Raw genomic sequence first — 13,849 nt, 5'->3', positions numbered from 1 at the left:
TTCAAATATATTTTTTTTTCATTTCAAGATTTTAAATTACATTAATTTTTATGCATGGAGAATTTGTTGGATTTTATATTGATATACATTTATTTTTAAAATCAGTTTGAATGTGAGTCGAAATTTCGGGATTAAAAACAGTTCGGACCGCACCGAAATATGCAAAATTTCGTATAATTTTTTAACCATGGCCACAATATGGGCTGTAATGCTAACAAAAAGAATACGGGCTCCAAAAAAACCTTAAAAATTAGCCAATGGGCTGTAAATTATTAAAAATAATGGCAGATGGGCTGTATGCTGTTTTCCCCAGATTTGAGGCTTTCCTAAAAAAGCTTGACGAACAAGCACTGAGTGTTGGATGTCCATCCAACGGCCGTCGTGCTTCTTCAATCTCTGCTCTTCATGCTCCAGCCGCTCAAACAACCGTCGGCGGGACTGCCTGCTCCCTCCTCCCCATGGCCGGCTGTGCTGCCGCGCAGGCCTCACTGCCCCACCGTACTCCCATCGCTGGCCTAGCCATCCCTCTACTCACCCACACCTGCTGTTATTCTCCGGCGACGGCAGACGAACCAGTAAACCCTCATACAGTCATACTCCCCTCCGTGTGGGAAACAACTGCCGAGTCTTCTCTACCTCCGTGTCGTCCCCTTCCTAGGCCTCGCCGTCGTCCACTGCCGTGGTGCTCTCGGCGCGGCGTGGTCAATGTGGTCAACGATCGACTTACATCGGAAGGGTACTATGTGTGGAGACGCTGACAGCTGGGTCCACAGTTGCAGCAAGGAAGTGCCTCCTTATTCCATGCAAAATAATTATTCCTCCACCTGACAGTGGGGACCCACCGGACGGGCAACCATATTTCACGAAAAAAACGTTTCCCCCCTAACTGCTGGAACCCACCAGCTACACCTTCGCACGCAAGGAAGTGCATCCGGGCAAAAAAAATGATTCGCCCCCCTGACTGCTGGGACCCACCAGCTACATCTTCCCACGGAAGGAAGTGCCTGACAGTCGGGACCCACCTAGTCGAAGCGTACGTAGCGTTGTCATTCTGGATGCGAACATGCACGTACATATATACTGGTGGATGTAGAGGCGTGCACATGTCGTAGTAGAGGCGCGTACGTGTCGTAGTAGAGGCACGCACGTAGCATGTACACGTACGTATAGCGGACATGGTGCAAGAAAGAAAATACGACCACGTATGTGTCCATACGGGCGGGGTCTTGAACGCCAACTCGCGCATACGTACGGCCAGGGCTCGTCTACATGGGTGGGTCAGAACGGAGAAACAACGTCGTCGTCGTGTTCATGGGGAGGCAACGGAATGCGCCGTGTTCATGGGGAGGCAACGGAATGCGTCATGTTCATGGGGAGGCAACAGAATGAGTCGTGTTCATCGGGAGGCAACGGAACGCGTGGGAGCCAACCGGCTGGGTCGGAACGGAATGAGTGGTCGTGTTCATCGGGAGGGCTTGGACGGAACAGGCGATGGAAACGAGGCCTGGTGTACCGCACAATGGAGGAAACGGGCCTCCTACATTCGGAATGGGATCCTGTTGATCATGAGGGGTCTGGCGTACCGCAAAACGGAGGAAACGGACGTCCTACGGTCAAAACGGGGGTCCTGTTGATCGGGAGGGGTGTGGCGTACCGCAAAACAGACGAAACGGACCTCCTACGGTCGAAACAGGGGTCCTGTTGATCGAGAGGGGTGTGGCGTACCGCAAAACGGACGAAACGGGGGTCCTGTTCATCGGGAGGGGTGTGGCGTACCGCAAAACGGGAGTCCACGGGATACTATTCATCTCCACCGTCGACCTCCTCCAGCCTCCACCGCGCGCTACTCCACCAGCTACTATTCAACCACCCCTCCATGGGCACCCCTCCACCCTCTACTGTTCATCCAGCCCTCCACACCACGGGGTCCTGTTCAACCCCCCCCTCCACGGGCACCCCTCCACCGTCTACTATTCATCCAGCCCTCCACCACACCACGGGGTCCTGTTCATCAAGAGGCAACACCACCGCTCACTGTTCATCCACCCCCCGCAACACTCACTTTTCATCCTAGAGGCAGCATCGATCGGCTTCAGTTAGCAGCAGTAGCGCAGGAATCGCTCGTTCGGGTTCAGTTAACAGCCATCGATCGATTGCTTGGGTTCAGTAATGCGTAGCCTGCAGTGCGATCGCTTGGGTTCAGTTAGAGCCCAACGCCTCGCTCGGGTTCAGTTAGAGCCAAAGCCTCGCACACACGCGCGTACATGTACGAGAGAAACGCGCATCGCTCGGCCCCCGACCTCCCACCGTAACCGTCATGGACGGCCCAAAGAATGTCATGCAGCTGCGTCTCCGGACCGCCCAGGACAAAAAGCCCTTTTTTTGTCATAGAAGTAGGAGCCCACCACATCTATGATGATACCGGGTTTTTTCACAATTATCGTCATAGAAGTGTCATATGTATGACAGAATTTTTTTTCGTTCGGCCCAAAATGTCACGGATGTATCTTTTTTTGTAGTGATAGCCCATTGATTAGCCGCGTTGATGTGAGACTTTCTCCCTTTTAGTCTTCTCCACACAACCTCCACCATCATATTCTATTCCACCTATAGTGCTATATCCATGGCTCACGCTCATGTATTGCGTGAAAGTTGAAAAGGTTTGAGAACTTCAAAAGTATGAAACAATTGCTTGGCTTGTCATTAGGGTTGTGCATGATTTGAATGCTTTGTGTGGTGAAGATGGAGCATAGCCATACCATATGATTTTGTAGGGATAACTTTCTTTGTCCATGTTATTTTGAAAAGACATGATTGCTTTATTAGTATGCTTGAAGTATTATTGTCTTAATGTCAAATGATAGACTATTGCTTTGAATCACTCATGTCTTAATATTCATGCCATGATTAGATTACATGATCAAGATTATGCTAGGTAGCATTCCACATCAAAAATTATCTTTTTTATCATTTACCTACATGAGGACGAGCAGGAATTAAGCTTGGGGATGCTGATACGTCTCCATCGTATCTATAATTTTTTATTGTTCCATGCCAATATTATACAACTTTCATATACTTTTGGCAAATTTTTATACTATTTTTGGGACTAACATATTGATCCAGTGCCCAATGCTAGTTCCTGTTTGTTGCATGTTTTTTGTTTCGCAGAAAATCCATATCAAACGAAGTCCAAACGGGATAAAAACTGACGGAGATTTTTTTGAAATATATGTGATTTTTGGGAAGAAGAATCAACGCGAGACAATTCCCGAGGGGGCCACGAGGCAGGGGCGCACCCTGGGCCCTTGTGGCCACCCCGTAAGGAAGTTGATGCCCTTCTTTCACCGCAAGAAAGCCAATATCTGGATAGAAATCGTGTTAAAATTTCAGCCCAATTGGAGTTTCGGATCTGCGGGAATATAAGAAACGGTGAAAGGCCAGGATCTAAAACACAGAAACAGAGAGAGACAGAGAGACAGATCGAATCTCGGAGGGGCTCTCGCCCCTCTGCCGCCATGGAGGCCATGGACCAGAGGGGAAACCCTTCTCCCATCTAGGGGGAAGGTCAAGGAAGAACAAGAAGGAGGGGGCCCTCTCCCCCTCTCTCCCGGTGGCGCCGGAACGCCGCCGGGGCCATCATCGTGTGACGGCGATCTACACCAACACCTCCGTCATCTCCGCCGGGGCCATCATCGTGTGACGGCGATCTACACCAACACCTCCGTCATCTTCACCAACATCTTCATCACCTTCCCCCATCTATCTACAGGGGTCCACTCTCTCGCAACCCTCTGTACCCTCTACTTGAACATGGTGCTTTATGCTTCATATTATTATCCAATGATGTGTTGCCATCCTATGATGTCTGAGTAGATTTTCATTGTCCTATCGATAATTGGTGAATTGCTATGATTGGTTTAATTTGCTTGTGGTTATGTTGCTGTCATTTGGTGCCCATCATATGAGCGTGAGTGGATCAGACCATAGGGTTAGTTGTATGTTGATAGGACTATGTATTGGAGGGCAAGAGTGACAGAAGCTTCAACCTAGCATAGCAATTGATGCATACAGGATTGAAGGGGGACTAATATATCTTAATACTATGGTTGGGTTTTACCTTAATGAACGTTAGTAGTTGCGGATGCTTTCTAATAGTTCCAATCATAAGTGCATAGAATTCCAAGTCAGGTATGACATGCTAGCAGTGGCCTCTCCCACATAAAACTTGCTATCGGTCTAGTAAAGTAGTCAATTGCTTAGGGACAATTTTGCAACTCCTATCACCACTTTTCCACACTCGCTATACTAACTTTATTGCTTCTTTACCTAAAACAACCACTAGTTTTTATTTACATTCTCTTTATATTCTTGCAAACCTATCCCATTACATCTACAAAGCAATTCAAGTTTCATACTTGTTCTAGGTAAAGTGAACATTAAGCGTGCGTAGAGTTGTATCGTTGGTCGATAGAACTTGAGGGAATATTTGTTCTACCTTTAGCTCCTCGTTGGGTTCGATACTCTTACTTATCGAAAGAGGCTACAATTGATCCCCTATACTTGTGGGTTATCATGGACACACTCTCCCCCTCTCGTTGCTATGCATCTCCTAGATAGATCTTACGTGCTCGTAGGTTTTTTTTTGAAATTGCATGCTACGTTCCCCAACAGTGGTATCAGAGCCAGGTCTATGCGTAGATGATATGCACGAGTAGAACACAAAGAGTTGTGGGCGATCATAGTCATACTGCTTACCACCAACTTCTTACTTTGATTCAGTGGCATTGTTGGATGAAGCGGCCCGGACCAATCTTACATGACCACGTTCATGAGACTGGTCCCACCGATAGACATGCAACTTGTTTTGCATAAAGGTGGCTAGCGGGTGTCTATTTCTCCAACTTTAGTTGAATCGAGTTTGACTACAGCCGGTCCTTGTTAATGGTTAAAACAACACACTTGACGAAAAATCATTGTGGTTTTGATGCGTAGGTAAGAACAGTTCTTGCTAGAAGCCCGTAGCAGCCACGTAAAACTTGCAACAACAGAGTAGAGGACGTCTAACTTGTTTTTGCAGGGCTTGTTGTGATGTGATATGGCCAAGACATGATGTGATATAAGTTATTGTATGAGATGATCATGTTTTGTAAAAGTTATCGGCAACTGGCAGGAGCCTTATGGTTGTCGCTTTATTGTATGAAATGCAATCGCCATGTAATTGTTTTACTTTATCACTATGCGGTAGTGATAGTTGTAGAAGCAATAGTTGGCGAGATGACAACGACGCTATGATGGAGATCAAGGTGTCAAGCTGGTGACGATGGAGATCATGACGGTGCTTTGGAGATGGAGATCAAAGGCACAAGATGATGATGGCCATATCATGTCACATATTTTTGAGTGCATGTGATGTTTATCTTTTATGCATCTTATTTTGCTTAGTACGGCGGTAGAATTATAAGATGATCCCTCATTAAAATTCAAGGTATAAGTGTTCTCCCTGAGTATGCACCGTTGCGACAGTTCGTAGTGCCGAGACACCACGTGATGATTGAGTGTGATAAGCTCTACGTTCACATACAACGGGTGTAAGACAATTCTGCACATGCAGAATACTCGGGTTAAACTTGACGAGCCTGTACTGTACAGACATGGCCTCAGAACACTGGAGACCGAAAGGTCAATCGTGAATCATATAGTAGATATGATCAACATAGAGATGTTCACCATTGATGACTACTCCATCTCATGTGATGGTCGGACATGGTTTAGTTGATTTGGATCACGTGATCATTTAGATGACTCGAGGGATGTCTATCTAAGTGGGAGTTCTTAAGTAATATGATTAATTGAACTTAATTTATCACGAACTTAGTCCTGATAATATTTGCATATCTATGTTGTAGATCAATAGCTCGCGTATAGCTCCCTTGTTTTATTTTTGATATGTTCCTAGAGAAAACTGAGTTGAAAGATGATAGTAGCAATGATGTGTACTGGATCCGTGATCTGAGGATTACCCTCATTGCTGCTGTCGGAGTAATGGGCCACGGGTAGGCTAACCCGAGCCCCAGAACCTTTCAAGACATCGGGGCAGGCTGCGCCCCTCAAGACCCCTGGATGAAGAGCCGCCTTCTAAGAAGTCGGCGGCAAGGCGACCGACTGCCCACTCGTGGCCGAGTCCCGTGGATGACTTCAGGATAAGCCGACTCCTGACTATCAACTTCCAGAGAAGCCGGCTTTGGGGAGTCAGCCCGCGACTCCAACAAACCCCATATCCTCATCGGGAGGGACATGACAGGGGAGTGGCTAAAGTAAAGCCCGCTCCCGCCCCTTACCAGGGGCAGGCATGGCCACAACACGCCGTACCCGAGGAGATCTCCGTGCGGCGTGGCATTGTTGCCGTGCCGGCCCTGACATCAGCGCCGAAGGACCGAATCCTGCGCCCACGACGGCTTGTCTGTACGACCATGGGGCGGCGGGTCCCAGCAGCCAGTGGGACCCCAGGAGACGGCAAGTGCGCCACTAGTCGGCCCCCGAGAGTCGGCCAGACCCTCCCCCGGGGCCCGCGTGCCATTAATCATATGTGACGGAGAGTGGCAATAGTGATCGCCCGCCAGGCGGCGGGGCTATTTCCACGACTCCATGACCAAGCCCGCGTCATCAGAAGCACGGCTACAGTAATCAGTAGCCGGCAAGACCCGCCCGTGGCAGACGCGGCCTGTCGGCTCTGTACCTAGCCAGTCGGCGGGGCCCACCAGTCGGCGGGCCCCAGCAGTCGGCGGAGAAGACGGAGGCCAGAGGCACTGATGGCTGGGCCCGCGTCCAGCCGGATTACCATTGTACCCCTGGGGGGTAGGCATATATAAACCCCCCAGGGCACCCATGCAAAGGGTTGGAATCCATTAGCTCTAGACTAGATCATATAGGAGGGAGAGAGCTAGCCTTGCCCTCTCCTACCTCCAGGAAACAGCTCAAGGAGCAATCGTGTAAACACTTTGCCATAGTGATCATGCGGAGACCCCGTAGAGCAGCAGTAGGGGTATTATCTCCCCGGAGAGCCCTGAAGCTGGGTAAGATTCACCGGCGTGCATGAATACGCCTCATCCCGTTTCCAGGCACCGGCGACATTCTACTCACCCCCACCATGATAAGCCATCCTTTGGCATATGTTGCACCCAACCCCCGATATTTGGCGCCCACCGTGGGGCCTGGTGCACCGTCATCCAGAGACCTGTTCTGGACGGGAACCCTTTTCCTCCCTGGCAAGCGCAGCTGGCCAGGCACGCGAGAAGGAGTTTGCGCCGACGCGCTGCACGGCGTTGAGATTGCCTGCGCAGCTAGCCGCCTCGCCGAACTTGTCAGCGAGGTTCGCATCTCCAATGAACCTGCATCCGACGCAGGCACGGGCGGCTCCAAGAGCCTCCTCGCGGGCCTCCTCGATCAACTCCACATCGCTGGCGAGCCTGCCGTGGACTTGGAGTCTGTAGGTTCCACCGACCCGATGCTGGTCGACTCCGACACCGCGTCGCTCGACGCGTTCCCCACTAATGTGGTGGTCTACGACGAGCCTCTCCCTCGTGCGGAGAGCGGCGGAAGCACCGTCACCGAGGTGCTCGTCATCACTCATGACGAGCTCCCCCGCGGAGGAGCGCATGATCCACTTGGCGCGGTGCTACAAGACCTGACTATGCCCATTCCGGAAGACGCTGACGCGGAGACGTTGGAGGCGCGCCGCCTTCAGCTCGTCGAAGGTGCGAAGAAGCTGGCTAGCATGAGACGCTTGTCAGAAGCCTACCAGCGAGAGATGGATCGCGCTGTTGGTGGCTCGCCAGCCCCAGCTGGGCCCAGCCGCCTTGGCATGGTCCAGCAGCGCGGCGTAGCCATCGCCAACCTGTTCGGGGCAAGACGCCCTGTGTATGCTACAACTGCGGAGAACAAGGCGGCGGCGGACGAGCTGGACAATTTCGAGGGCGAAGAGCGCCGCCTGATGATGGAGCGAGTCCAGCGGCTCCTCGACGCGGCTGCCGCGCAGAACGAGGCCGGCTGCCACACAAAGGCGCCGCATCGGCAAAACTATGACCTTCGCCGAGACCAAGGCGCGACGTCTCGAACACTAACTGGCGGCGCCCGAGGAAGAAAGGACAGGGATTCGACTATCAGCCACAGTCGGACTCACATTACCATAGAGCGCGACCGAGACGGCCGCCCGAGAGCAATAGAATGACAGGACGACTGTCCGCCTCCTCCTCCTCGCAAGGAAAGGCGAGTCTCCCTACCTCCTATTGATCATCCGACTCTTGGCGACCGCCTTGGCCACCGAGAGGGAGTCGGGGAAAACGACGCCCGCCACCGGATCGACCGGCTTCACCGATCCCTTGCGTTGGAAGAAGAAGACAAGTTGGGTCCGCCTTGTTTCGGGCCCCGCATTCGAGACGAGCCCTTTCCCAAAGGGTTCACGCTCCCAAGAGACACGCCCAAGTATACCGGCTCCGTGAAGCCGGAAGACCGGCTAGTCGACTACTCCACGGCTGTCAGCATAGCGAAAGGCAACAAGCGTGTCGCCGTAAAATACGTTCCGCTCATGCTCCAAGGCACGGCCCGGACATGGCTGAACAGCCTGAAGCCCCGCAGCATCAACAGCTGGGTCGACTTCACCGAAGCATTCGTCCGCAACTTCACCAACACGTACAAGCGTCCTCCCAAGCCTCGTCAGCTCTCCTTGTGCATGCAAGGTCCCGACGAGTCGACTCGCGACTACCTCATGCGTCGGGCCGAGCTTCGGAACTCCTACGAGGGCGTGCACGAGGTGCAGGCTATCGAGTACTTCACCGCCGGGGTGCAGAGAAGGCACCCTCCTCAAGCACAAGCTTCTCTGCGACGAGCCAGAAACCCTGGACGAGCTGCTGATCATAGCAGACAAGTACACCACGGCCGACTCCTCCATGAAGGCGGAGATTCAAGTTAGCACAACTTGCAAAGTGGCCCCTCAAGCTCCAAGAACTCCGGTGGGAGATGCCAGTCGGAGGCAACAGCAGAGCGACCACAAGCGCAAGGCCCCACAGCCGGCTTCCAGCAGCCGGCAGGTTGCGACAGTAGTCCCCGAGCCAAGATCTTTCCAAGAAGGCGACCTTGTGCTCCGGCTGATCCAGCGAACAACCGGCCAGCACAAGCTGTCGGCACCTTGGGAAGGCCATTTCATCATCAGCAAAGTGCTGGGCAATGACTCCTACTACCTGATTGACGCTCAGAAGCCCCGAGCACGCAAGAGGGACGACTCCGGCAAAGAGACATAGCGGCCATGGATTGCAAATCTCCTCCGAAGATTTTACAGTTGATGCAGTATGTACCACGCTACCTTTTGTATTAAAGTACCAAGACTTCAGGCCCCTCGCGACGAGCTCGGGGACTGCCCTCTTTTGTCTATACGATAAAAGTTATGCCTACGAGTATGTTACTCTTTGATTGCCGCTGGGCACCGGGCTCGACAGGTCGGCCCAGGGACTTGCCGCCTTGCACTATGAAATGATTCCTGCAGCCGGACAAGTAGTGTGTGATGCCTAAGCCGTCTCCTGTCAGAAGCCGCAGCTCACAGAGCGATTGTACGGTGGGCAGGAGTAAGGTAGAATGGGCGTTCACATGAAAAATGGCTAAGGACTCAAAGCATAGAACATAGCTTAAAGCCGGCTTCCAGCCTTCCTTTTTTCTTTTCGCAAAACCGACTATTAAGCACTCGGCTCACCGCCTTCTATTCAACTTCCTAAAAAACTCTAAAACGACTAAGTACTTGCCTCCCCAAAGTAGCCAAGCATTTGATCCAACGGCAGTCCATGGAGCGGCTGTCCAACTGGCAAGACAGGCAACTAAGGGAAAGCGGCAAGGAAAAAGCCAAAAGAGCAATGAGCAAGAAAAGATAGAATTCGGATAAATATTTACATAGCATAGGCCCTTGGCCGAATCTTCGAGCAGAAGTTCAAAATACACCCCACGGGTGGAATTGTGCAAATTAACAAGTTCTTCAAAGACTACTAAAGCAGATAAAATAAAGATAAGGCGGCAGCCTAAGATGTGGCAGACAGATTCGGAGGGTCGGAGGAGACGGCAGCGTCAGGCGTTGGGGCGGCCGGCTGGGCAGTCTCGGCTCATTCGCCCCCGGCGGCAGTCGGCTCGGTCGCACGCGGCTCGTTGCTGGAGGCACGGTCGAGCTGAGGCTGGCCGTACGCTCCATCTTTTGGTTCTTCCGTCTCGCCTCCGTCCTCTGCCTCGCCTTCCTCCTCGGCGCTGGAACCGATCACCTCCGCCGAGTCCTCGCCGTAGTCTGGGTTCATCCCAAACCACTCCGGCGGTACCTCCTCGCTGTCTTCGAACTGCTCGGGGACAAAGATGCTAGTGTTGGTGTACTCAGTGATCGCCGCAGCACGCTTGACGAGGGCGTCTTCCGCAGCTGCCAGCTCTGGCTGGGCCTCTGACCGGAGTGTGACCAGCCGGTCCAGGTCCAGCCTCGGATACCATGCCTTGACAAACTCCAAGGCCCGGCGCGCTCCATCTCGGGGGGAGGAACCTTTCCAGGCTTCAAGACGACCAGCCGTGACCTCCAGCCAGTCGACAGTCCGACTGGGGGTGCGCGGAGCCTGCATGTCCGGCCACAGGGCAGCAATTGCCTGGGCGCCGACACGTTGAAGCCAGCGCAGCATCCGTTGAGTCGGCCGAAGGTGAGCCTCGATGCTCAGGATATGCTCATCAAGGGTTCGGGGGGCGTCGGCGGCGATCTCTGCACCTTCCGCCCTCCGACCTTCATGGCCAGCCTCGATGGCTTGGATGGCGGCCTGCAAGTGCCCAGGGAAGAAGTCTGCCAAGACGGAAGAAACGAAGAAACAAGTCAAAAACCGGGAGTCGGCACAATTTATAATCGGCAGCTCGAAGAAAGAAAGTAAAGAAACTCACCATCAACAATGTCTTCATTCTCAAGGAAGCCGGAGGCCAGCATTGCCTCTTTGTCAGTCCAGGAGGGCGGTTTCCGCCTCTTCCGCCTCCTTCTACGTCTTCGCAAGCAGCTCCCTCTGCTCTGCCAATTGAGTGGCCAGCAGATCGCGCTCTGTGGCGAGCTTGCTGCACTCCTCCCCCTTGGCGCGCAACGCGGAGTTGGCTTCGCTCAGCTGCTGTTGAAGGACAGCGTTGGCTTCTGAAGAGAAGGAAGAAAGAAGGTGTTAAGTCATCAGTAAAGAAGGTCGCCGGGGAGATCCAGCCCGACTGCTCAGCAGTCGGCCTGAATCTCGGGGACTACAGCCCGTGGGTGCGCCAGCGCGCACCCGCAAAGAAGAAAAAGGACTCACTCCGGCTCTTCGACAAGTCGGCGGTCCGCTTGCCCAGCTCTTCAACGTTACGGTTGAAGGCAGTAACACGGAGGTTGTGGTAGTCCCGCGACAAAATATTTCAGACAAAAGTAAGTACCCGGAACTCACCAATTGGAGTTCCGGGCCGCCTGCTCAGCAGCCGGCCCGAAACTCGTGGACTACACCCAGTGGGTGCGCTGGCGCGCCCCCATGGAGAGGAACAAAAAAAAGAGAAAGGACCAAAGAGAAAGCATACCCGGACGGCTGCTCGCGACGCCGGGTATGCCTTGGTGCAATTCTGGATCGCGTCGCCCTCAGCTCGCAGCTTCGTCTGGACGTCCAGAAGCGCCTGGTTCAGCGGCCCTGTGTCGCCACCTCGCACCCACCCAATGGGCGCGGCGCTCGTCGCTTCGGCGTCTGGGATCGCCGAGCTGGCGGTGCCGGTCTCCAGGGGGCGTGGCGCCGAATTCGCCTTCTCAAGACGGCGGTGCGTTGGCGAGCCGACTTGAAGGAGTAGCCTCGCCACGGCCTCATCTTCAGTCGGCGGCACCGGCGGGTCCGCCGGCTGTTCGCCTTGCGCGCCCCCAGACGGCGGCGGAGGTGGCAGCGGAACGATCATGTCTGGCATGGAGGAGTCGCCGCCTTCCCTCTCCAGGATGGGGTTCTCGCCGCCGGCTTCCCCAGTCTGCCCCGTGAACTCCGGAGGCGGCGGCGCAGAGTTCAGCAGGGTGACGAACACCGCCGATTGGCGGTGCGCGGCCTCCTCAGCCTGCCGCTTCGTCGCGGCAACGGCTTTGGCCTCGGACAGTTTCTTCTTGGCGGAGGCCTCTGCCTTATCGGCCTCCACCTTCTCCAGGCGGGCGGCCTCTTCCTCGTTGCGCTTCTCCTGCTCATTCCGCTCCATCGCCTCCCGGAGGTGGGCGGCGGGGTCAATCCGCCGAGTGGAGGCGGACGTCTCCGCTGACCCCATGACGGAGGCGGCGACAACCCTCTCAAGAGTGAGGGGAGCCCTGAAGCAAGGGAAGCAAGTAAAAGACTCGGACAAAGCCACAAAGAAAGAATAAAGCGTTGAGACGGAATACTCACACGGAGACCATTTGCGGCTTCTTCATTTCCTTACGGAAGCGGATGGCCTTCGCAGCCGCCTCGTCCCGCCGGGTCGCCGCAGCCGAACTCTTGGGCTTCTTCGGCCGACTGCCGAACAAGGTCGGCACGGCCCTACGCTTCTTCCCGCCGCCTGGAGCACCCGGCGCGGTAGAAGAGCCCGCGCCGGGGTGGCTGGCTCCTGGCCGATGGCGGGGGGCGACGTCCTCCTCATCATCAGGCCGGTCCTCTATGCTGGCCCCGAGCTGCGGGCCGCCTCCTCCCTCCGCGTCGTCTTCCAAAGCCGCCGCTCCCAGATCGGGGTCGTCGACGTTGCTCTCTGCCCGGTCGGCAAGGAACTCGCGGGTCAGCCCCGTGGTGCCGGCTGGTGGATGGAGGAGGGGATTCTGACCAAAGCCTTCTGGTCAGGCCGCACAAAACAAACTCGGCAAGAAAGAAGACAATCCAAAGAAAGAAAGAAAAGGCAACCGACTGTGGGTGGGGGGTTGGCGCGGGAGTACGGCTCCTTGCCAAACCGCCAGTCCTCCAGGAGCTTGCTGTCCGAGAGGTAGTTCACCATGTAGGCCACCTCCTCATGAGGCATGTCCTTGGTGCACATCCGACTCGGGTCACGGTGCCCGCTCATTTGGCATATCATGTGGGGGCGACCTTGGAGGGGGAGAACTCGGCGCGCCACGAACGCGGCCAGCAGGTCTGGACTAGTCAAGCCCTCTGACTGCGTCAGCACTTGGGGTCGCGCGACGGCGCCGGCTCCCGCAGGCGTCAGCGACTTGGCCCGGTACGACCAGTTGGGCAGTCTCCCAGCCGGCGGGCCGGCTTCGAAAGCCGGCAGGTTGACCTAATCGCCCCTCGCGAAGACGCTCTTGACGTAGAAGTACGATCGCTGCCACATCTTCACCGACTTTATCAGCCTGATTGTGGGGAAGGGGTTGTCGGCCCCTGATCTCCGCCCGGCGATGAACGCGCCGCATTGAGCCGGCACGCCTGCAGCCTGGGTGCCGAGCTTGGAGTAGAAGAACACCCCCCAGAGCTCGAGGGTGAGGAGGACTCCGAGGAAGCGTTCGCACAAGGCCACGAAGGCGGATAGCAGCAGCACCGTGTTGGGAGTGAGGTGGTGCGGCTGGAGGCCGTAGAACTCCAGAAAAGAGCGGAAGAAGCTGCTCGCCGGCAGCCCCAATCCGCGCAGGCAGTGCGAGCGGAAGAAGACCCGCTCGCCCTTCTCCGGCGCTGGGGAAATCTCCCCCCTTGGCGCAAGACGCACCCTCGTGTAATCTTCGCCGGGGAGCCGACGAGTCTTGTGGAGGAACTCGATGTGGTCGTCGTGAACTTCTGAGCCGTCCCAGGTGCCGGAACGCACCGAGGGAGGCGTGACGGCAGAAGAAGAACTCATCACGAGCTGATCGCCGCGG

Source organism: Triticum urartu, chromosome 1, assembly GCF_003073215.2.
Source record: "Triticum urartu cultivar G1812 chromosome 1, Tu2.1, whole genome shotgun sequence".
NCBI classification, from domain to species: Eukaryota; Viridiplantae; Streptophyta; class Magnoliopsida; order Poales; family Poaceae; genus Triticum; species Triticum urartu.
Note: the sequence above shows the minus strand (reverse complement) of the source record.